Below are 25,566 nucleotides of genomic sequence, written 5' to 3' on the forward strand. Positions count from 1 at the left end.
GGTCTTTTTATTATTGAAAATGAAAGGTTACAGACATTAACAGTGAGAAGAAAATAAATAAATAAATGAAACAGAACGGGTGCTTGAATACGTTTTCTGAATGCATGACGCTCAGCCACAACATTACGTCGGGGAATAAAGTGTAATTTCAAAGTCTCAATAGCATCCTCCATTGTTTCTCCTTGGTTTGGTAAAGTATAGAACAGTCTCTGACCTTCTGTTCCCAGGCAATGAAGAAACAAAGCTCGCTTTCTTGCAACTGGCCAGTCATCTCCTGATGCATTTACGACAAGCAAGTAATTCTCAAACATCTTTAACCAGACGCCACAAGGAATAGATGGCTCCCCCGGACATGGTAAGAATGGCGTAGAAAAAGCAGCAACAGCAGACATCTTTCATGTAGACCAGCAAAATCCTCGTCGCCAATTTGTTATGTCTGAGTTCAGGTAATCAAGACAAGAAATTTTCTTACTTCTTTAAGGTTTATTCAAACCCACAAACAATTCACACTGCCGGCAGTTACATGATTAGGCAGCAGGTGCACCCACTTCCATTATTACTCTACAACTTTTATAGGTAACATCATGTGAACTACAGCGCCATCTCCTGACAAGTACATAAACACAACAGTGGGTAGTGGCTTTATATGGACATCATAAGTCTGCTCAGGTCATTGGTCCAGAATTAATTAATTTGTCTGCTACTTCTTTGCACAGTCGCTAGGTGTCACTGGTGAGCAATGCTGAATGAAGCTTCGAGTAGTGATGGTAGTGTGACGCTGAAGCTTCGATACGTGCTTCGAAACCCTGAACTACAAACCTAGAGAACCACTGCTTCAAAGCTTGCTTTGGTGCGAAAAAATCATGTGACATATGACGTCCGAAGCAGCAAGTGCTTCATTGCCTGAATGAATCATCTGACTGGTTTGCGGTCCAATCAGGTGATTCACTGGAACGGCGCGTCTCGATTCTGACAGGTGATAGGTTGAAACAGTTTTGAGCGCCTTTTAGTCTTTATAACCACTCTAAACAATGTACAATTTGTAGAGTTGTCGTAGTAGGTGTGTTATTGCTGTCGAGTTGTTGGTGTTGCGTTTATATTAGATCATTATGGAACCAGCCAGGAAGAGAGGTCGTTCTGACATGTGGGAACAGTTCAAATTGATCGCTCCTGATAAGGTGGGTGTTCTGGCTGTTTAACATGTAAAGTAGGAAAAGTAAAGTTTATACAACAGTGACTGTCTGTACAATAGCCTTCTATAGTTATGGTCTATATTAAGGTACCATAACAGTAAAATGATGTACATGATTAGTGTAGCCAGTAGCTATCAATAGACTCAAATTGCATTTTTATTTAAATTGCTTTCTTTACAGGTCCGGTGCTTGGTGTGTTCAACCGAGCTGAAGTATCACGGGAATACTTCCTCCATGATTAGGCACTTCACTGCCAAGCATGGAGCTGCTAAAAACCATGGGAACACAAATCAAGGTAGGCTATGTATTATATTATTATTACCTAGACACTTACACAATCTGATATGACTGCCTTGACTCATAGGTCTGCTTCATTTAAATGCAGTTTCACATAAATCCTTAATTTCTTTTATTAAAGTATTTTTTATTTCTTTATGTCTTATTTATTTGTCTTAGTGGACTGGAAGCGAGAGCTAGATGAGGCTCTCGTGAATATGGTGGTGAAGGACTCGCAGCCCTTTTCCATCTTGGACGACTGTGGCTTCAAGGAGTTTGTGGCATTGCTTGATCCAACATACACTCTTCTGTAAAGACTCTGGGGCGGATCTAATCCGTGGGGAATTTGCATATCATAATTAATAATTGGTAATTAATAATTATTCATACATGTTTGGATTAGATCAGTCTTACATGTTAATAAAACTCCCGATAAGGGATGATATGTCATTTTACCTGCATGCATGTCTGTGTATCCTTGCACTTAACCACAAGTTGATTGCAATTAACTACACAGACCACGTCTTACAAAACAGGCTAAATTAATTAGCTCAATTGTCAGACTAATATTTGTGGGACTCCACAATATCATCTTACTTTATAGGATTTCAGGAAAAGCAATTCTGTGGCCACAAGAATTGGGTTTCCTGCCCTATAAACACATACTCTTTAAAGTATCTTTAATTTGTAAGCTTGTTGCTATAAGTGTTATGATCCAGTCTCTTTCTCTTTCCTCTTCCTCCCTCTCCTGGTCACACACGGTATTGTACTCGCAATTACTCTCTCTCCAGCTGTTCCTTGTTCCCTTCTGCTTCTCTCTAGATTCCCCGCACCTGTTCTCTCTTTTCTCTGATTGCGCTTGCTACTTCTTTCCTCTCTTTTCCCTGTCTTTTGTCAGATTGTTAGTTAACCTCTGATGAAAGGAGTTTCACAGATTTTTCCTCCATCAGTCCGTTTTCTGTTCTGTTCTGTTCTGTCCTGTCCTGTCCTGTCCTGTCCTGTCTGGTCCTGAACAGTCCTACTGGGAATCATCAGTTGCAAGTACTTTTGTCATTTGTGCTAAATCTGCTCTCTGTATCTATTCAGTACCTATGCTGCCTGAACTGCTACTGTTTCCCGTTGACCATCCATCGTGTGTTTCCCGAGTGACCAGAGGATAGCCGCCGCCTTGCTGCTTAATCCTTGCTGTCTGCCACCCACGCACTCCCAAGGAGGATCCTTTCTGTTAATGTTAATCTGGCCCTCGTACCGGCTGTTTCTGTTGTACATTTTCCTACAAGATCATTTCTGTTTCTGGCGGCTTCCTCATTTGATTGTATTAAAGACACTTTGACTGTGATTCGCTGTTGGGTTTTCTCTCACCTTATAACAGTACAATCTGACCACGATGGACCCAGCGAACGAGACTCCCTTTCATGTCGCGTTGGAACGCCAGGGATCGTTACTCGGCAGGCATGAGGAGGAGCTGACCACCACAAGACGCGTCGTGGAGTCTCTGGCTGAGCAGATGTCTGAACTTTCTACGCAGTTTCATCGCCTCCGCCACGAAGCGTCGGTTCCGTCTAGATCGCCTGATTCCCCGGAGCCCAGGATCAATAATCCACCGTGCTACTCGGGTGAGCCCACGCAATGCCGTGCGTTTTTGACACAGTGTGAGGTCATTTTTTCTCTTCAACCCTCTACCTACTCCAGGGACCGCGCCAAGGTCGCCTATGTGATTTCGCTCCTTTCTGGAAGGGCTCGTCAGTGGGGAGCGGCCAACTGGGAAGCTGAAGTTGACTTCATGGATTGCTTTTCCCTGTTTAAGGAGGAGATGATCCGCGTTTTTGACCGTTCAGCGCATGGTGCGGAGGCTTCCCGCCTGCTTTCATCTCTTCGCCAGGGGAGGCATTCAGTCGCTGACTTTTCGATTGAATTCCGCACTCTAGCAACTACGGCTGGCTGGAATGAACCTGCGCTGGTGGCTCGTTTCTTGGAGGGACTCAACGCGGACGTCAAGGATGAGATCTTCGCCAGGGAGGTTCCCAGTCTTCTTGATCCTTTGATCGATCTCGCCATCCGTATCGAGAAGCGCTTTGACTCGCGCCGACGGGCAAGGAACTCTGATGCTGCCCCACATTCTCTGCTACCCTTCTCATCTGTACCCTCATCCCATGTCGCTGATGCCACTCCCGAACCTATGCAGCTGGGAGGCTTGCGCATTTCCTCTAAGGAGCGAGATCGGAGAATATCAAACCGCTTATGTCTCTACTGTGGCTCTGACAAGCACTTCGTCTCGACTTGTCCTTTAAAAGCCAACGCTCGCCAGTAGTAGGAGGAGTTCTGGCGAGCACTACTTCTCTGGTCCCTCCACTAAAGTCCTGTACTACCGTCCCGGTTCATTTGCACTGGTCAGGTTCCTCAGTTTCTGCTAGTGCTATGATAGACTCCGGGGCAGAGGGGAATTTCATTGATGAGGCTTGGGCTCTGAAACAAGGTATCCCCCTCATTGATCTAAAGGAGACCACACCCCTCTTCGCCTTAGATGGCAGTTCTCTTCCCAATGTCTTTCGTGAGACTATTCCACTGTCTCTCACGGTCTCTGGTAATCATCGCGAGACCATCTCTTTTTTAGTTTTTCACTCTCCTTTCTCCCCCATAGTGTTAGGGCATCCCTGGTTGATCCAGCACAATCCTCAGATTAATTGGTCAAAGGGCACTATTCTTTCTTGGAACCTGTCTTGTCATGTGAAATGTTTAGTGTCTGCCATACCCCCTGTTTCATCTGTTTCTGTGTTTCAGGAAGAGCCTGGTGATTTGACCGGAGTTCCGGAGATGTATCACGATCTGCGAGCGGTTTTCAGCCGTTCCCGAGCCACTTCTCTCCCTCCTCACCGTCCGTATGATTGCTGTATCAACCTCCTGCCCGGATCCACGCCCCCCCGTGGGAGGCTTTATTCTTTGTCGATTCCCGAACGCGAGGCACTTGAGAATTACCTTTCCGAGGCTCTGAATGCTGGTACTATCGTTCCCTCTTCTTCCCCCGCCGGCGCAGGTTTCTTCTTTGTTAAAAAGAAGGACGGGTCTCTGCGACCCTGTATCGATTATCGCGGGCTCAATGACATAACTGTCAAGAATCGTTACCCTCTGCCACTTATGTCATCAGCCTTTGAGATATTACAGGGAGCTAAATTTTTCACAAAGCTAGACCTGCGTAACGCTTACCATTTAGTGCGCATAAAGGAGGGGGACGAATGGAAGACCGCGTTTAATACTCCCCTCGGGCACTTTGAATACCGGGTTCTTCCTTTCGGCCTGGTAAACGCACCTGCGGTTTTTCAAGCTCTTGTTAACGACGTCTTACGTGATATGCTCAACATCTTTGTTTTCGTGTATTTGGACGACATTCTAATTTTCTCACCCTCTCTCCAGGTACATACTCAGCATGTACGTCGCGTACTTCAGCGCCTTTTGGAGAACCGTCTCTTTGTCAAGGCGGAGAAGTGCTCATTCCACGCAACCTCGGTAACATTTCTAGGGTCCGTAGTTTCGGCGGAGGGGATCAGTATGGACCCCACTAAGGTCCAGGCCATCACTACTTGGTCTGTTCCTGAGTCTCGCACGGCGCTCCAGCGATTTCTCGGCTTCGCAAATTTTTACCGCCGGTTCATACGAGATTTTAGTCAAGTGGCAGCCCCTTTAACCGCTCTTACCTCGTCTAAGTCTAGTTTTGTATGGACCGATTCCGCTCAGAGAGCTTTCGACCGTTTAAAGACACTCTTTACTACTGCTCCCATCCTAACTACTCCCGACATTTCCCAGCAGTTTATTGTTGAGGTTGACGCTTCAGAGGTGGGGGTCGGGGCCATTCTCTCCCAACGCTCATCCTCTGATGGCAAGGTCCATCCGTGCGCGTTTTTCTCTCATCGTCTCTCGCCACCCGAACGTAACTACGACGTCGGCGACCGTGAACTGCTTGCTATCCGTTTAGCTTTGGGGGAATGGCGCCATTGGTTGGAGGGTGCGTCTGTTCCGTTCATTGTGTGGACCGATCACCGTAATCTTGAATACATTCGCTCCGCCAAAAGATTGAGCGCGCGTCAGGCTCGTTGGGCTCATTTTTTCTCTCGCTTCGACTTTACTATTTCCTATCGCCCGGGGTCTAAGAATGTTAAGCCCGACGCTCTCTCTCGTCTTTTTGATTCTTCCACAGTCACCCCTAACCAGGAGAGTATAGTTTCCCCTGCGCGCGTCGTCGGAGCTACTGTTTGGGGAATAGAGAGACTGGTTAAGCGCACTCTCTCTCATTCCATCACTCCACGAGACTGTCCTAAGCATTTACTTTTCGTCCCGGTCTCTGCTCGTCGAGCGGTCCTTCAGTGGGGCCACTCGTCTAAATTAGCTGCCCATCCCGGCGTTAGGGGTACCCTCGCCTCCGTACGACAGCGTTTTTGGTGGCCCTCCCGTGAGAAGGACATCCGTCGATTCGTTGCCGCCTGCACCGTTTGTGCTCAAACCAAGTCTAGTCATTCTCCTCCGTCTGGCCTCTTGAGACCCCTACCCGTGCCGTCGCGTCCGTGGTCGCACATAGCGCTTGACTTTATCACTGGTCTTCCTTCATCAGCAGGACATACCGTTATTCTTACGGTCGTCGATCGCTTTTCTAAGGCTGCACATTTCATCCCTCTCTCGAAACTCCCCTCCGCCAAGGAAACGGCCCAGATAATGATTGATCACGTTTTCAAACTTCACGGGCTCCCTTCCGATATAGTTTCTGACAGGGGTCCCCAATTCTCCTCTCAATTTTGGAAGGAGTTTTGTCACCTGATTGGGGCCTCTGCCAGTCTCTCATCCGGCTTTCACCCCCAGACTAATGGTCAGGCCGAACGCGCCAATCAAATTGTCGGCCGCATGCTGCGCAGTCTCGCCTTTCAGAACCCCGCTTCCTGGTCCGAGCAACTGCCCTGGGCCGAGTACGCCCACAATTCTCTCCCATCATCCGCTACCGGTCTTTCTCCCTTTCAGGGTTGCCTTGGGTACCAACCTCCGTTGTTTACTTCCCAAGAACCCGCCTCTCGCGTTCCGTCTGTTCAAGCCTTTGTTGGCCGCTGCAAACGTACTTGGAGGAGGGTGAGATCAGCCCTTTGTCGTTCTAGAACCCGAATGTGTATCGCCGCTAATAGACGTCGTGTGAAGAGCCCCCGCTATCATTGCGGCCAAAAGGTTTGGTTATCCACTCATAACCTACCACTCCAGTCCGTTTCTCGGAAATTTGCCCCCCGTTTTGTCGGACCTTTTAGGGTCTCCAAGGTAATTAGTCCTGTCTCGGTCAAGTTAAAGTTACCTTTCAACCTCCGTCGTGTCCATCCTGTCTTCCACGTCTCCTGCATCAAGCCCGTTATTCACGCCCCTCCGCGTCCGTCTCTTCCCCCCGTTTTAGTCGAAGGGGCTCCAGTTTATAAGGTTCGTAGACTCCTGGATTCTCGCCGTCGAGGTCGTGGTTACCAGTATTTAGTGGACTGGGAGGGGTACGGTCCTGAGGAGAGAAGTTGGATTCCCTCTAGGGACGTCCTGGACCGCTCGCTTATTGATGAGTTCCTCCGCTCTCGACAGTCCTCTTCCTCGGGAGCGCCAGGAGGCGCTCGTTGAGGGAGGGGTACTGTTATGATCCAGTCTCTTTCTCTTTCCTCTTCCTCCCTCTCCTGGTCACACACGGTATTGTACTCGCAATTACTCTCTCTCCAGCTGTTCCTTGTTCCCTTCTGCTTCTCTCTAGATTCCCCGCACCTGTTCTCTCTTTTCTCTGATTGCGCTTGCTACTTCTTTCCTCTCTTTTCCCTGTCTTTTGTCAGATTGTTAGTTAACCTCTGATGAAAGGAGTTTCACAGATTTTTCCTCCATCAGTCCGTTTTCTGTTCTGTTCTGTCCTGTCCTGTCCTGTCCTGTCTGGTCCTGAACAGTCCTACTGGGAATCATCAGTTGCAAGTACTTTTGTCATTTGTGCTAAATCTGCTCTCTGTATCTATTCAGTACCTATGCTGCCTGAACTGCTACTGTTTCCCGTTGACCATCCATCGTGTGTTTCCCGAGTGACCAGAGGATAGCCGCCGCCTTGCTGCTTAATCCTTGCTGTCTGCCACCCACGCACTCCCAAGGAGGATCCTTTCTGTTAATGTTAATCTGGCCCTCGTACCGGCTGTTTCTGTTGTACATTTTCCTACAAGATCATTTCTGTTTCTGGCGGCTTCCTCATTTGATTGTATTAAAGACACTTTGACTGTGATTCGCTGTTGGGTTTTCTCTCACCTTATAACAGTAAGATCTTTTGGCACTTAAGGGACTTGAAAATGAGCAAAAAGGCAGTACATCAATCAGATGAATATAATGAATTTAATAAAGCAGAACTACTTATGTATTTACTACGGTTACATGGGATATATGTATTTACAAACATAATAAACAACAATACACGATAAGGCATCGATGAACGAGAAATGCATAGAGTGTGGACAATGGAAACACGTGTGAGAGGGGAAGAGGAAGAGAGAGAGAGAGAGAGAGAGCATTGGCAACATTCCCCCTGACAGTCCCCTGTCTGTAACAACACGAAAACATCATCTTAATGCTTCTTAGAAGCTCTATAAAGAGATATACTTAAGTTTCTGGGTCTCTCTGTGTCGCGGCATTCCTGCGCGTGCGTGAGCGGAGTCCTTTAGGAAGCGTCACTGGGTGCTGCTTGGCGCGCGTGTTGAACGGAGTTTCCAAGTCTTTGGGATAACATTACCAAAGGAAAATAGTTCGGCTAAGTTCGTTTCACTTTGTGGAAGTGAACAGAGTCGACTACGGAAAACAAAACTTTGACTAACAAAGAAAAGAAATAAAGATCTCTACGGGGAAATCACGCGGAGTTAACGTCACATCTTCGCATGGCTGGTGAAGAAGCGTGTGTGCGTCTCTCGCCACGTGGTCACGTGCGCGTGTTGCTCCTTCAAAACGAGCGCGCGCTCGTTTAAAGGTCCCTTGTAGATGGATTTGCTGAAGAGATATGTCACGCGGTGTTCTTTTCACTCGTCGATTGGAATTAAACACGGAGACTTATCTAAGACTGAAAAACACAAACTAAACTAGAAACAAATAAAAGAAAGGCGAAGAGCTCGCCCGGAGGCGAGACCTTACATTATGACACAAAGACAGGCGAAGTAACAGAGCGAGCGGAGGGGGGAAGCGTCATTTATCACCTTGGAGAAATCCGGCCTCTTCCTGTTGACTTGGCCAATTAGAGGGTTGGAATTTCACAGGCGGGACTTTGGTTTTTATTGCTCTTTGTCTAAGAGAGAGACATTTGAAACCGACGAAATTAGGGTGTTTAAGAGCAGAATCTTCACAATTCTTATAATACTAATGTGTCACAAGTTTAGCAAAATGTAATGTCAATTAACAAATGGGGAATGAAGATTGGAGTTTATCGAGACCAAACTTGCCACAAATGGATTTGGTTAAACATTAGTTGGCAAAGTTTAAAACATTATCGCATTAGAGTTGTCGAGAAACATAGACCAAACCACAAAAAGGCAACTCATGAAATAGGGAACTTAGATACATTGTTCATACAATTCTCAAGTGGATATATAATAGCATATATATATATATGAATACAGGATTCATTTCTCCTCCTTGGTTAGAATTCAGAGAGGGCCACAGTTCTGTGAACATTCCTTTGGGTCGTAAACGGCGTTATCTAAGAACACCAGTGATGTTAGTTTTGGTCTCTCTTCACTCCAAAGATGGAAAACATAGTAAACTATATTTTACTGGATATTACTGTACGTATTCTGATTGATCACACCGAAAGCATTCTGGAGGTGTCCAGAACTATGTGTACAAGTTATGGGAATAGACAGTTATATTTAAAATGCATAATGAAGGTATTTATAATTCACTTTAAGCTACGATAAAATCATAGTCATTCCAATGTGACATGGGCAAATGGACACACATAAAAACACATTGAATATATCTGGTTAAATGTCTTTTAAAGAAAAGAAGTTTCTTTTCGCTTTGGAATCCACTTCCTTTGGGACATTCCGATCAGTCATAAAATGTCTTGTAATCGGACACCACGCTCTGTCCTGAGTGTGGTCTTCACTGGTGGGGGAATGTGTGTGTGTGTGTGTTTGTGTGTGTGTGTTTGGGTTAATTTACATTCAGAGATTTTTGGTCTTTAGCCGGATGTATTTAGTTATTCAGATTCACCCACTTAGCCCAGTCCTTACACTTCCATCCAGAAAGGCTCTTAAGAACATGGTGGTTCAGAAATATGAGGAGGAGAAAGCCAAGGCCAAGGCCATCATGCAGAGGGTGGAGGCTGTGAGCCTGACTGCTGATATGTGGACCTCCATTAATATGGATGCATATCTAGCAGTGACGTGCCAGTCCTTTTGGGAGTGCTGCCTTTCCCTGAACTTCATACAGCTGTTAACATCTCTGCTGCTATGAGGTCACTCATGGAGGAATGGGGTATTGAAGGGAAAGTGACCTCAATTGTGACAGATGCAGGAGCTAATATGGTTGCGTCTGTCAGAAGTTTAAATCTCAGACACGCACTTTGCTTTGCTCATTCCCTAAATTTAGTGGTGAAGAAGAGTCTTGATGCAACTCCTGGCCTAGAAAACCTAAGCACAAGGGCACGAAAAGTAGTGACATTCTTTAAAACGAGCACAACGGCAAATGAAAAGCTCAAAGAAGTACAGGAGCAGATGAATCATCCAGTGAAGAAGCTTATTCAGGAGGTGGACACACGCTGGAACAGCACCTTCCTCATGCTACAACGCCTTTATGAAGAAAGACAGTCAGTGGGGGCAGCTCTTGCAACGCTGAAAACAGATGTAAGACCATTGTCTTCAGAGGACTATGAAACATCTGCTGCATGCCTGCAATTGCTTGCCCCCTTTTACCAGGCAACAGTAGAACTGTCTGAGGAGAAGAGAATGTCAGGGTCAAAGGTTATCCCAATGACAAAAATGTTAATGCAGTACCTGTATGAAACAATTGGAAAAGCAAGCCACAACACAGCTAAATTACTGGGACAGAACTTGGTGACAGCGATGCAAAACAAGTTTGAGACTACGGAGAACCAAACAGCACTGACCCTTTCGACACTGTTGGATCCTAGATTCAAAACCATAGGATTCTACAATCAAGTACAGGCACAGGCATCAGTAAGACGACTAACAACACAATGCTCACAACTGATAAGATACACACCATCACATGATTCACCTACAGAAGAACAGCCCTCCACATCAGCTCAACCAGCACCTGCAAATGTTGAAAATCCATCATCCAGAGGTAAAGTTATAAATAGTTAATTGATGAAATTCAAACCTTTCAGTACTGATAATTATCATCATATTTGTCTTTCAGGTGTTAACCTTTGGGAAACGCTGGACAGAGATGCTTCTGAAGCAAGGAGGGCAAGGAATGCCACAGCAGATGCTACAGTGGAGGTGCAGAGGTATATGACTGATCCACCAGTAGCAAGATCAGAAGACCCACTGGCGTACTGGCGAAACCATCAAAATGTGTACCCTCATCTGTTTAATCTTGCAAAAAAATGTTTATGTTCGCCAGCATCATCTGTTCCTTGTGAGCAAGTGTTTTCCAAGTCTGGAGAGGTTGTGAGCAAAAAAAGAAACCGACTCAGTCCAAAAACTGTTGAAAAAATAATGTACCTCAATAAAAATCTTTGAGTGTTCCCCATCCCAAAAATCACCCCCTGCGATAGTTACACAAGCACACCCAACCTATGCCATATTTTCCCAGCACTCTCTCCTAAATAACACAAAACATACATTTATCCATTTTTATTTGTAAATAGAACATTATGCTCAGCATTAGCGTGTGCATCAACGAGTTTTCAAAGGAAATATAGTTAAAAATCCAAGGGTGATCTTAGCAAAGATGCTTCAAAACTAAAGTAGTTTCTCCAATACTGCTCACTGATTAATTTGACTGCAGCCTTGCTTTTCGCCAGGAGAGGTCGCTGCAACTGAAGCTTTGAGTAATGAACCCATTTTCGAACCAATTGGCTCAAGTGGTTCAGTGCTTCACAAAAGCTTCATTTGGCCATCACTAGCTTCGAGTAATGAACCTTTGGGTGAAGCAATGGGCTGCGAGGTCTCAGTGGTTCAGGAAGCCTCATTTTGCCATCACTAATAAGTAGTACTTTCCCTGAGTCTCCAGTTGCAAACTCACTAACTGTTCATGGTCTGCCAAGACCTCTCCTTCAGCTGCTATCTCTGAACTATCCTAGTACTAACTTTGTGGAGTCACTTTATAGGCCTGGCTCCTCCTACTCTGGAACATACCACCTAGAATGTAACACATTTCACACACTTTACAGGAATACATAATAATAAAGAAAACAAAAACAATAACAAAAGTAATTACAAATAAACATGCATGTAATAAAATCATATCCACAAATATATATGCTGTATATATATATATATATATATATATATATATATATATATATATATATATATATATATTCAAAGAAAACCCATAACTCAAGAAACTATGAGAATAAACTCTCCGGTGACGTCACTCACATGAACGCGCCACAAGTTGGCGCGGACACAAGACCTAAAAATAGACCGGATGTCCAACCGAACAGATTTGGCCAACGACTCATCAAAACGTGGTAAGCATCATCTATCTCTCTTCCAATTTATTCAAAATAATATGTAAATCAAATACTCGTGGTGGTGATTTATTTCCGTATGAGAAAAGACACTTCTATTAACATACTCATATGCACTTGTATTACGGTTGCTAGTGGTCATAACTCAGATAAAACTACATACAGACCATCATACAACAAGTTTACAACACAATGATATCGAATGTTACACAGGTCAATGCATACATAAATATATGTCGGCTAACAGATTGTAATACGTGACGCCGGTGTATGCGTGTAACGTGCATGTGCATGTGTGTGTGTGTGTGTGTGTGTGTGTGTGTGTAGTCCATGCACAGTCGCAGGCTTACCCTGTGACAGCCCTGCTTTGTAGTACCAAGGTATTCAGTGGACCAGAAACCCCTGGCCGTTGGCCCCGAGGAAGCCACAATGAGGCACGATCAAGCCCCAGAAGTGACAGTGGAAACTGGCTATTGGGCGACCAATATAGTACATAATTATCAAATTTCGTATCTGAACAACTTTGTAGCTGTAACAATTATAAAATTATTAGTTCTTAACGAATGTATGTGCACAATAAATTACCTGCTTTGTCTCCCTGAAGACATTGCCTTTTGTATGGTTGAGCGCTAAAAGAACAAATGACAAGAGGTAGGTACATTATGGAAGTAAAATAATGTCAAATGTTTTTGAAATAAAAAGCCTGTTGAATTGCACTACTTGAAAAAAAATAGGCATTGCATTAACCATGCTTGCATTTTAATGCATTGTATTTTTAGGGCTTGCATTTTTAATGGGCTTCATGGTTGAATATTTAAGCTGTGAATATTTCAATTAAAAACATTTCAAACACATTTTCATTATTAAAAATTCAAAAATCCATATTCACCCTTCATATTTCATTTCCCAAATATTCAAACTGTTTAAAAATACAACCTATAATATTCAACAGGCAATTTTCGGTCCATTTTATTTCGCTTTGCAAATTCGCTTCCACAAATTCAGTGGTTCAAATTCGACAGTAAATTCAACATTGACTTCCAGGAACTGCAGGAAAAGCAGTAGATTGCCGAGCATACTCTCCATCTGCTGTTAGTCGACCTCACCATCAGATGGTGCAAAAGCACTTGTTGACGAAGACATTCATTCATAAAATGGAAATGATTATCTGTGACAGACAGTATATGCGGAAAAGATGATAAACACACAAAAGCTGTCTTTGTTTCATTCAATAACTTCATTGTTACTTTCTACATGTCATCAGCTTCCTCTACCATGAACAGGATTATAATCGGTTTCCCTCAATACCTCATAGCCTACTCAAGGATTCCCTTTCCGTTGAGACAAAACGCTTAAAGGTGCAATGTGTACAAATTTTGAGTATCTATTAACAGAAATGCAATATGACATCCATAACTATGTGTTCAGTGATGTATAAAGAACTTACTTAATAAACCGTAATGTTTTTATTACCTTAGAATGAGGCATTTATATCTACATAGGCGCGGGAATCCCCTTCAATGAAGGTCGACATATTGTGACGTCATGTTTCTACCGTAGCCGACAGCGAACAAACAGCGTTACAGAGCGCGTTTCGTCACTACCTTGAAAGGGAAGCCGCAGAAAGCTAGAAGCTAGCCATAAACACCGTGAGTAATGACTTTTCCCTTGTCAGTGGTGTAAAATATGTAGTTGGATTGTTTCATGTAACTTAATTCTTCTCCCTCGCTGTGTTATGGCTTTGCTATGTGGGGATAAATGTGCTGGTTACGTTCGTGAGACAGCTGATTAGCACTCTTGTCATTGACCGTAAAACAGTTACAGGAATCACCAACCCGTCGATCTGGGAAGCATTTTAAGTCTATCGAGTTTCCAAAATCAGAGAAAAAAAGCCTATTTTGTGTAGTAAATGGTGTCTAGGGGATGCGGAGGCGCGCGCGCTGTTACAATCACGTAATTTTTGCCGCAGGCAGCTTTGGGCTCATGCGGACGCGTCCAGTATAAACAAGGCTTAACGCTTTAACCAGCTCAGCCACAGTAACAGCTCATATTAGCCAGCTAAACTTTTACTACCCTGTTAGAAAAAATATATAGTTGCATAGTTTCATGTGGTTCTTCTCCCTCGCTGTGTTATGAGTTTTCTATGTGGGGAGAAATGTGCTGGTTACGTTCGTGAGACAATCAACTAATTACTATTATTTTATTACGTATTAAGACCCTTGATCCTCACCTGACTATGGCTTTGTAAACTTTATCCATGATGTGGTTTATAATGGACTGTGGTACAGAAACTTGGTTTACTCTGGCTATTCTCTGCCGTCTCAGACGACGATGTTTGTCCCGTTTTCGCCACGGTAGCTTCTTCGAAAGGGAGGGGTGGGCGGTGGGCTGAGCCCTTAGTGTAAACTCGCAACCGAACCGCTAGATGTCGCTAAAAGTTACACACTGCACCTTTAACACACAGTGATATGAAAGACCAATCTTGCACCTTATTGGGGATGTAGGCTGTAGGCTACTATATAGGCTACAGGCAAGAAGATGGACTCAGATTGTAAACTTTACGCGCAAAGTTTCATGCTGAGTGTTTCGTGATATACTGGCATAAAATCAACACTTGATCAATTAATACTAACACTTTCTATTCTATTCTCTCTCTCTCTCTCTCTCTCTCTCTCTCTCTCTCTCTCTCTCTCTCTCTCTATATATATATATATATATATATATAGAAAGTCCTAAAATGCCTACGTGTATTGCATTAGCTTAAACTGGGATCATAGCACTTGCATATTGTTGTCCTATTGTTAGTTTAACTGTAAATCGCTTTGGATAAAAGCGTCTGCTAAATGACTAAATGTAAAAAATTTCTTGACATTGGACATTCGCACATTTAGGGACCGTCTCTAAAGTTGCATACAACATTGGCATGTACGTTTCTAATTTCAATAGCAAACTTAAATTTATTTGAATAAATATCAAAAGTCCAAAGGGTGCACATTATGCCTGACACTACATGAACACTTTACAGTTGGTTTTATGACTGTAAGTCGTTCTATTCAAATGCTATTGAAGTTAGAAACGTGTATACCAAAGTCGTATAAACTTTAGCGACGGTCCCTAAATGTGCGAATGTCCAACATCAAGCCATCTTTATGCCAGTCTATTACTGGGAAACGCTCAGCTTTGCGCGTTATTCTGAGTCCATCTGCTTGCCTGTGAGTTTGGACTTTTACATCACTAGTCCATTAAGCTATGTTAAGCGTTGTACAGGTCCAGCAGGGGAATCCTGAAGTATTGAGGGAAACCCTAATAGCCTGCATGCAGCAAATCGCCACAATATAAAGTTAAGGCAACTAAACAACCAAGAGAAATATGTCAACCTCAAAAATGTAACATTGGATCTGTATATCCGCATCGGGGAATAACATTATGATCTCGTTCACGGTAGAGAAATATGCATGTAGGCTACACAGGAAAAGTAACCGTGAAGGCACCGAATTTAACAAAAACAGCCGTCATAATAATCACAAATAAACTTACATTGCTGTAAATGAGTTTTATGAATGAATGACTTGCTCTAATTTTGCTGGTCTTCGTCAACAACAAGCGCTTGCACCCCCTGCTGGTGAGGTCGACTAACAGCAGATGGAGAGTATTCTCGGCAATCTTCTGCTTTTCCTGCAGTTCCTGGACGTCAATGTTGAATTTACTGTCGAATTTGAACCACTGAATTTGTAGAAGCGAATTTGCAAAGCGAAATAAAATGGACCGAAAATTGCCTGTTGAATATTATAGGTTGTATTTTTAAACAGTTAAAATATTTTGGAAGTGAAATATGAAGGGTGAATATGGATTATTGAATTTTTAATAATAAAAATGTGTTTGAAATGTTTTTAATTGAAATATTCTAAGCTTAAATATTCAACCATGTTGAATTTCAGCCCATAAAAATGCAAGCCCTAAAAATACAATGCATTAAAATGCAAGCATGGTTAATGCAATGCCTATTTTTTTCCAAGTAGTGCAATTCAACAGGCTTTTTATTTCAAAAACATTTGACATTATTTTACTTCCATAGTACATTGGTAGATATAGTACATATAGTAATTTGTAATGTAGTAACATGCAAACCGCTACATACATTTGCAGAATGAAGTTGTCCAGTATGAGAGCACACCACCACCTCCTGATCAGGGGCTTGTCATCCTGATTTTTTTTTTTAAATAATAAAAATAAACACAATAATTATGGATGTCTGTTTATTTAACTTGAAAGATGTAATGAGGTAATGACATACTTCTGTAAAATCAAATCGGAGCCCCAAAGCCATGTATAGAGTGTACTGTTACAATAACAAATAAAATTCAACCCACCATCAGTATGTAGATCCCACAGTTGTTCCCACCTGCCTGCTTCGGTATTCCCTGTGGTTTGGATTAAAACAAGTACATACATTTACCTTCACAGATTTCCATCACATCAGTACACATTATACTTTGTGTACTTTTGTTTGCATTTAAATTAATTGTTTCACTTCAAATGTAATCGCATTTCCCTTTCGTTGTCACTCCGAGTTATGTCGGATGACGACGAATGGGGTTTCGCTTAGAAAGCCTATCAACTTCGAGTATTACAAAACGAGCCAATGGTAAAGAAATGCCATGGGTCTGCGGAATTTGCATGACGTAACTCCGCCCCACCTCGTGGGTATAAAAGGAGGACGCCGGCAACAGGCAGATATGTTTTCGCTTCGGAGCCAAGTGTAATTCTTCACTCCTTAAGCTATCTCTGATTGTCAGCTTCTTACGAGACGAGCAACTCTCCAGTGTTGGTGTGACGGCGATCTCCCGGCGAGTGCACACTTCCTGCTTATCTGAGTGTGGTTTGGCAGCGAGTGTGTTCTCCGCGGGCGCTTCAGCACTGAGTTTTAGCACTCACAAAAAGAGCTTGCACGCGGCACGTCTTTTTAAAGATGCCTCGCCCGTGCACTTCTGGTTGCGGTCGGCTGGTGTCTGACTCTGACGAGCGCTGCTTGGTGTGTTTGGGCTTTAATCACGCTAGAGCAGCGCTCGTGGATGAGTCATGTTCTTTCTGTGGGAACATGACCATCGCAACACTTAGATCGAGACTCAATGATCTCGCAAGAGTGAGAGTCCCCTCATCCACACCCCGATCTAGCGCCTCCTCGAGAGGCTCTACTTCGGCTGTTGGCCAGGGTGATCTGAGGGTGACTGTGTGGAACAAAGCGCCGACTATTCGTCCGTGCCCCGCAGTACCTTCTCCAGTGTTGCAACCCGCGAGCGTTCAGGGGATCCCCGCGGGACCGTCCTTTGAGGTCCCACGGGTGTCCTTTGGCGCTCCAGAGGAAGATGCGATGTCAATCGCAGCATCACAAGGCGTGTCTGATTCCTCTGGAAGTGATGACTCGTCACAGCTGCCACCCTCGGGTGTGAATACGGCTGTGGCTCAGTCCGATCCAGAGATGACGGCCATGCTTTCCCGGGCGGCCGCGAGCATTGGTTTGGAGTGGAACCCTCCACCCTGTCCTGAGCGCTCGCGGCTGGACGATTGGTTTTTGGGTGCAGCTGCGGCTTCCCGTCCTCGCCTGCCCCAATACCTTTCTTCCCGGACGTGCATGATGAAATCTCGAAGTCCTGGAAGACTCCCATGTCTTCCCGCGACCGCTCGTTGGTTTCATCCGCCTTTCCTCCCCTCGATTGACAGCCGCCCGTGGGTACACTGGGCTCCCCCCGGTTGAGCGCTCTGTTACGATGCAGCTGTGTCCTCAGAATAATGCTTCTCGCGGCGAGCCTAAGCACCCATCCAAAGCCTGTAGGTTCTCGTCTACCCTAGTGGCGAAGTCCTACAGAGCGGCGAGACAGGCGGCTGCCTCTTTGCATGCCATGGCCACTCTGCAGGTCTATCAGGCCCAGATGCTAAGGGACATGCACGAGGGTAGGACGGACCCAGGGCTCTTCGATGAGCTGCGCGCCGCCACCGACCTCGCCCTTCGGGCGACGAAGGTGGCCGCACGCTCCCTGGGTCTGGTGATGTCCACAGCTGTGGTCCAGGAGAGACACTTATGGCTGAACCTGGCTGACATGCGGGATGCTGAGCGTTCTCGCCTGCTCGACTCCCCCATGTCCCAGGCCGGCCTATTCGGCGGCGCGGTGGAGGACTTCGCCCAACAGTTCTCCACCGTCCAGAAACAGACTGAGGCCATCAAGCACATTCTGCCCCGACGGCCCGCTGCTGCCTCCACCCAGCCGACCGGGCAGATCCCTCAGTCTGTTCGCCGCCGAGGGCGCCCTCCTGCGGCTCCCGCCCCTCCTGCCCGGCCCAAGCAGCAGCCTCCACCCAGGCCCGGTCGCGGAGGAAGCTGTAAGAAGGTGCCGCAGCCCTCTCCAGCCCCGCCCCCCGCTAAACGCCGGGCCAAGCGGCGCTCCTGAGACGGGCTGCTCAGGGACGTTGAAGGTTACTTCTCAGGAGATGGTAGCAGGACCACTCCTTCCCCCGGTGGAGGGCAGGGGGAGAATCTTTTGTTCTCCACTCCCCGCTGCTCACCCACGGGTGGGCAGCACCCTAATGTGGTTAAAGAAAGAAGTAACATTTCCATCCCTGAGCACACAGAGTTCTCGGACGACACGGTGCGCCGCCCCCGAGCAGTGCACCCCTCGTCCCCCTCTGTCCGAGAGCCGGTTGACAGTGCGCGCCGTCCCCGGACCGTGCCGCTCTCTTCCGTCTCTGTCGCCAGCCCCCTTGCAGAGCAGACCCCCGTGGAACGTTCTTCCTTCCCTGGTCTCCTCTGTAAGGGCGCGGTTAATGACTGTGCCCCCACACCGGGCCGCTATGCTGCCCACGTCCGGGCCAGTCATTCCGCCCTGCTGCACCATCGGTGGGAAGTCTGTGGTCCGTATGACCCCGCTGGTACAGTTCTTGGGAGCCTGGTTAGAGCTCCCCTCCTGTCCCGCTGGGTCGCACGGACGATCAGGCTCGGCTACGCGATTCAGTTCGCGCGGTCTCCTCCCCGCTTCAGGGGAGTCCGCTCCACTTTGGTCGGTGGCAGCGCCCCTATCATGAGAGCAGAGATCGCCACCCTGCTGGCGAAGGGTGCGATCGAGACCGTCCCTCCGGCCGAGATGAGGACCGGCTTCTACAGCCCGTACTTCATTGTCCCCAAGAAAACCGGTGGGTTACGGCCAATCCTGGTCCTGCGCGTGCTGAACCGTTCCCTTCACAGGCTGCCGTTCAAGATGCTCACTGCCAAACACATTTTCGAATGTGTGCGGCCCCAGGATTGGTTTGCAGCAATCGACCTGAAGGACGCCTACTTTCATGTCTCCATTCTCCCTCGACACAGACCGTTCCTTCGGAGGGGGAGGGATACCAGTACGCGGTTCTCCCTTTAGGGCTAGCCCTGCCTCCTCGCGTCTTCACGAAGGTCGTCGAGGCAGCCCTTGTTCCCCTTCGGGAACATGAGCGTCGTCCACAAGACACGTCTATGCCTTGAAGTGGAACCTCTTCGTCAACTGGTGCTCTTCTCACCGAGAAGACCCCCGGAGATGTTCGATTAGTGTCGTGCTTTCCTTCCTTCAAGATAGGCTGGAGCGAAGTAGGGGTGGGAATCTCTAGGCCCCTCACGATTCGATTCGATTACGATTCAGAGGCCTGCGATTCGATTCAAAAGCGATTATCGATTATCTGAATCTTTTGTGTGTGTGTGTGAATATAAATACTTTGCTTTAAAAGTACAAAGTAATGACCCATAAAGAATTAACGTACAATATATTTTATTAACATTGCAAAGAACCAACAGGAAAATAAATGTGTGCCTGAACTAGCAGCATACTTGTAGTAAATTAATAATATAACAACAACAGGTGTTCTGACGATTCATGCTACCCATCGAGATGTGCTACTTACTGGTGCATGTGCAGACTCATTTTTCTTCTGCTTACCACGCCCATAAATCTATGCATCCTTGCTGTGGAGACTTGTAGGAAACTTTGACAGGTCAAAGATGAATATTTGATGATAATTTTTACTTTTCACACCGTTTTAAAAATAAAAACAGTATATTATACTGTACTCTTAACTTCGAATTTTATTATAATTTTATTTCATATAATAATATCATTTTTACTTGTTATATCAAATGTGATAATTGCTAGTTCATTTAAAATATCCAAATATGCTCCCCATACACTTACCCTGATTAAAATGAAATAACGATGTTATAATATTGTGAGATTTACACCATTATGGAAACAATAGAGAATGAATCAACATTATCTGTGATCGATTCGCGTATGGGTAGCATTTTTCGACAAGGCAGCAGAAATCGTCTGAACACCGGTAAAGCCCAGAGCCATAGAGAGAAACGGCTCTGGTACAGCCGAGTGTTTTTCCTCCTCTGGGTGGAAACGTGTCAAATGGCTTCTCATATTTGTCGTGTTGCCGAAATATTTTAGTTTTATTCTAAAAAGCTTACAACTAGTGTGGCTCTTGTCCAGCTCCTTTCCCCCTTCAACTTCATAGAAGCCAAAATATTTCCACACGTCAGCTTCTAACGAGGAGGGTGTTTGGATTTCGCGCTCAGCCATCGCGTCTCTGTTATGTGCGCACGCCACAGACAGACGGTCCGGGCACTGCACTTCCGCGCTTCAGAGTTCCGTCTTTTGCGTTCCGTCAATATTACGTCACTATAAATAGTAATTATAAATAATAAATTTTTTTTTTTTTGAAAATCGATTTTTGACATTTGTGAATCGATTCAGAATCGTCCACGTCCGCATCGCGATGCATCTAAGAATCGATTTTTTCCCCCACCCCTAGAGCGAAGGTTGTCTCCCTCCACCCTGAAAGTCTATGTTGCCGCTATTGCCGCACACCATGACCCGGTCGAAGGTAAGTCTGTTGGAAAGCACGACCTGATCATCAGGTTCCTGAGAGGAGCGAGGAGACTGAATCCTCCTCGCCCTCCTCTCGTTCCCTCTTGGGACCTCTCAGTGGTTCTAACTGCCCTGCAGAGTGCTCCCTTTGAGCCGTTGCAATCAGTGGAGCTTAAGTTCCTGTCTATGAAGACAGAGCTCCTGGTTGCATTGGCCTCCATCAAGAGGGTAGGGGACCTGCACGCATTCTCCGTTGACAAAGCGTGCCTGGAATTCGGGCCGGCTTACTCGCACGTGATCCTGAGACCCCGGCCTGGATATGTGCCCAAGGTTCCTACCACTCCCTTCCGGGACCAGGTGGTGCAGAGGAGGGTCCCGGAGGAGGCAGACCCAGCCTTGGCAATGCTCTGTCCAGTACGCGCCCTCCGCGCCTATGTAGACAGGACGCAGTGTTTCAGGACCTCAGACCAGCTCTTTGTCTGTTATGGTGGGAAGCTGAAGGGAAAGGCTCTCTCCAAACAAAGGTTGTCTCACTGGATAGTGGACGCCATTGCTTGGCATACCAGCAGCAAGGTCGACCGTGCCCCCTTGGTATGACTGCCCACTCCACCCGGAGTGTGGCATCCTCTTGGGCTCTAGCGCATGGCGCCTCGCTAACAGACATCTGCAGAGCTGCAGGCTGGGCGACACCTAACACATTCGCCAGATTCAACAATCTCCGAGTGGAGCCAGTGTCCTCTCACGTACTCGCTTCAACCAGCTAGTACTGGACCCGCTCAGGTGTCTTCGCTTGCTCGCCATTCCACTCCACGGACTGGATACGTGCGATATTCTCCTCAGGTGAGCTTCCCCGAAAGCCCTGAGTTCCTCCAGCACTCCTGACATTGGCGCCAGTGTCTATTGCCTGTGCGTCGGCTAGGTGCCTCCCGTGTGCATGGTCCCTCCCCTGAGCGACCCCCACATGTGTATTTCCACTGTAAGCCTCTTTGAGCATCTGTCTTTCCCTTGGCAAGCCACCTTGCCACCCCTGGGGTTGAAATATTCCACCTGCGGCTGGACACCCCAGTGTTCTCCATATGTCTCCTTCGGGTCATATGTGTATTCTCTAAGTCCCCCCCTCTGGGTTGGCAGTAATTGCATATTTCCCCTAAACTTTGGGAAATGCTCCCCAGTGTACCTTGGTATTCCTGTGCAAAATAGGAGTCCTTCGTCCGTGCCAGTCTCACGACAGGGATCTCAGATTTACGCAGGGCACAGGAAGACAGCTGAGAAGGTGGCGTGATTAGACTGGTAACCCCATTCGTCGTCATCGGACGTAACTCGGAGTGACAACGAAAGGGAACGTCTCGGTTACGTATGTAACCCTCGTTCCCTAAGTAGGGAACGGAGACGTTACGTCTGCCTGCCACTTTCCGCTGTACCTCGGGGATCGCCTGAGCTCAGTCTTGGCTCCTCAGCGAAGAAACATATCTGCCTGTTGCCGGGGTCCTCCTTTTATACCCACGAGGTGGGGCGGAGTTACGTCATGCAAATTCCGCAGACCCATGGCATTTCTTTGCCATTGGCTCGTTTTGTAATACTCGAAGTTGATAGGCTTTCTAAGCGAAACCCCATTCGTCGTCATCCGACGTAACGTCTCCGTTCCCTACTCAGGGAACGAGGGTTACATACGTAACGAGACGTTTTCTCTGTCCACTCTCGGGTGTCAATGAGTTTTGCAATGCTCCCGTAAAAAATAAATAAATAAATAAATAGTCCCCATTGTTTAGAGATGTTGTCCTTAATGTCAATTAAACTATTTATATTATGCTATCTAATATCTATATACTATCTTTGCAAACAGATGTCTCATCTGTGGTTTGTTGATGCATAACTGTTTATGCACTGAAAATTCCAGTGAACACAAAATAAAAGTTAATGAACAAAATGGTGGAAATAAAAAAGATTACAGTTTAAAACAGAACCACTGTAATCTCTGAACACATACTGAACATTTCTATAACCTGAAAGTGTCAATGTATGGTCCAAATGCTGCTTGTTGCATAGAATCGAGAAAATACATTTCTCTTGTCTTTGGTTTCATAATCTGTAAAATGCACAGGCAATGCTGTACACAAACATCTCTGTAATGGTTTCTATGTAATCAATGGTAATTCAAAATGAAGTAAATTCAACAGAACATTGTTTAGTACTGGATATTGCTTACATTTCAACTTACTGTTAACTTAGTTCTCATACAAATTCTAATACTTACAGACAGCAGCCAGTGGCCAGGTACCCAAGCTGGCAGAACCACAAGGTCTGTCTGGCTGACATTAGCCTAAAATGTATGTAGAAAAATATCAGAGCCAAGGAACTATAAAGTTCTTTATATTCAGTTATAGTAAAATCTTTCACAAAATAAAACATTCCAGAACTCACCGGAAGGGACAACTCTGGGAAACAAGAGAGTGGCGGAAGCCAGGTCGCTACCACGTAGGAATTAGCAACATACACACTGATATCCTGTACTGAAGAAACAATTATCAGAAGTGTATACAAATGTAACTGGTTTTCAATAAAATCTTCGAGACTGCTACCTTACCTTACGGAAAGCGATGTGCTCTATGATTCGTAGGCAACAGTTCAAAATCTATCATTTTTTTAATAAAAACAAATAAAATCAGTTCCTTTGATATTTCTCCATCTCATTTTACAAATAAAAAAATATTTTACCGTTGCTTCAACTCCTTCTGACAATCCTAAAGACAACAAATCGGAACACAGCAGCACAGTGGACCCCACAGAAACAATACGTTCCTTTGGGTCACTGTTAGGATCCAATACACTTACAACCTGAAAAATAAAATGAAAAAGCATAAACAAAGATCATGTTTTAAGAATTTTAGTATGGCCACAAACTAATGACTACCATTTTCTGAAGATGTTCTGGTAATGGTTGGCCCCAAACTGCTTTATTTGGAAGCATGTCCTCCACTGGCCAGAAGGGCTTGTGGCTTGTCACACTGTGACGTGTGCTCTTCATATGGTGGCTTTAAAAAAAAAAAAAGGAAAATCCAGATGATTTATAACTCCATCTCAATCAAAGATGTCTTAACTTTTTACCACAACTGCACCTTCATACCTGATTTGACTGCATGCTGCAGTATCAACAGTGTTGGAGGATTGAGGATTCACGGCTGCACCTAAAACACACAAGCGTATACACATACACATTTATTTACATATATATAAGAAAACATACACACAGTGATAATACATTACCCAAAATTATCTTTCCATTGCAATCAAATTGTAATTCTGTGTTCTCATCTGTAAGTTTTATTAACTGCTTCACAATCTGGTTGTTCAGTGCAACATTTTTATGGTGCAAAATATTTCTTGCAAGGAATATGTGGGATGATGGTTTCATCATGTTGAGGAAGTAGTTCTTTTTCTTCATATCTGAAAAGAGTTGCTCTTTATTTTCCCTGCAAGCTCCGGGACAAGGCCAATCTTTCTCAATGAATCCCTAGGATCCTTACTGTTGTTCTGATGGAATACATCAGACAAGACATAATGGTCACAGGAACCAGTAACAGGATGACCATCTTGATCTGATGGTTCTTTGTTGTGGTTAAGCCATGGCAAACTGACTTTCAAGTCATTTTCTGATGCCTTCTTGTTATTTTCTTCAGATGGTTGCAGTAATCAACCCTCAAAAGGATTAAATAATTTATTTGAACGATGGTTTGCATGCGAGGCTAGTCCCCTTGGGTAGTCGTACACAGCAACATTGGGAACATGTTTCGATGAAAGCAGGAGATCAGCATAATCACGAGGGCTCTCTGCTCTGATGTTAAATTCACAGAGTACACAACCCCACAAGGGCAGGTTATAACAGCCCAGCCACCTAAAGTGAAAGACATGTCAATTCATAATCCATGAATACTCAATATGTCAATCTTTATAAATTTTTATAATCAGAGATAGTAAAATTGACAAAAATCACATCGCCTCAATTTGAACAGCAAAATGATAATGTAAACAAGAACTGTTATATCAATACTTTTATGCCACCCTAATACATAACTGTCCAGTCTGACTTATCAGATGCACCCCACACTTTTTCAAAAACCTTGTTGTAGGTGACTCTATTTGACATCCTCTCCTTTAGTTGGATAATTAAATCCATTTTAGAACCTTTGTGATCTATTCCACATCCCATACAAAGGGCCCTTATTTCCTCAAGTCAAAAATAAAAATTGTAACAAAATTATTACACATCATGACAGAACAAAACATCTCAATTAATATATTGTTGTGATGAAACAGACCATACCCGGAGATTTAGCAGCTCATCTGCAAGCCTTTCTTCTGTAAGTGGTACGTCATCCTCAGATGAGTCTTGTGACACATGAAGCTTAGCGTACTCTGTGTTGAGAACGATGTTGGATGATCTGGTATGAATACCAATCCATGGCGCCCAAAAGCTGTAGCTTGGGGGCACAACGAAGGGGTTCCTCATCCCACCCTAATAATAACA

General features: G+C 45.1%; 1 long non-coding RNA gene across 1 annotated transcript; it reads left to right on the forward strand.

Moving 5' to 3' along the window:
* Positions 1-1,107: 1,107 nt before the first annotated feature.
* On the forward strand, positions 1,108-1,711 carry LOC143711512 (uncharacterized). The gene is made up of 3 exons (XR_013194861.1): positions 1,108-1,178; positions 1,374-1,488; positions 1,650-1,711. It is a non-coding gene; the product is annotated as an uncharacterized LOC143711512 (long non-coding RNA).
* Positions 1,712-25,566: the final 23,855 nt, after the last annotated feature.

This window comes from Siphateles boraxobius, unplaced genomic scaffold, assembly GCF_051911475.1.
Source record: "Siphateles boraxobius isolate OS27281-9 unplaced genomic scaffold, OSU_SipBor_1 119, whole genome shotgun sequence".
NCBI lineage: Eukaryota > Metazoa > Chordata > Actinopteri > Cypriniformes > Leuciscidae > Siphateles > Siphateles boraxobius.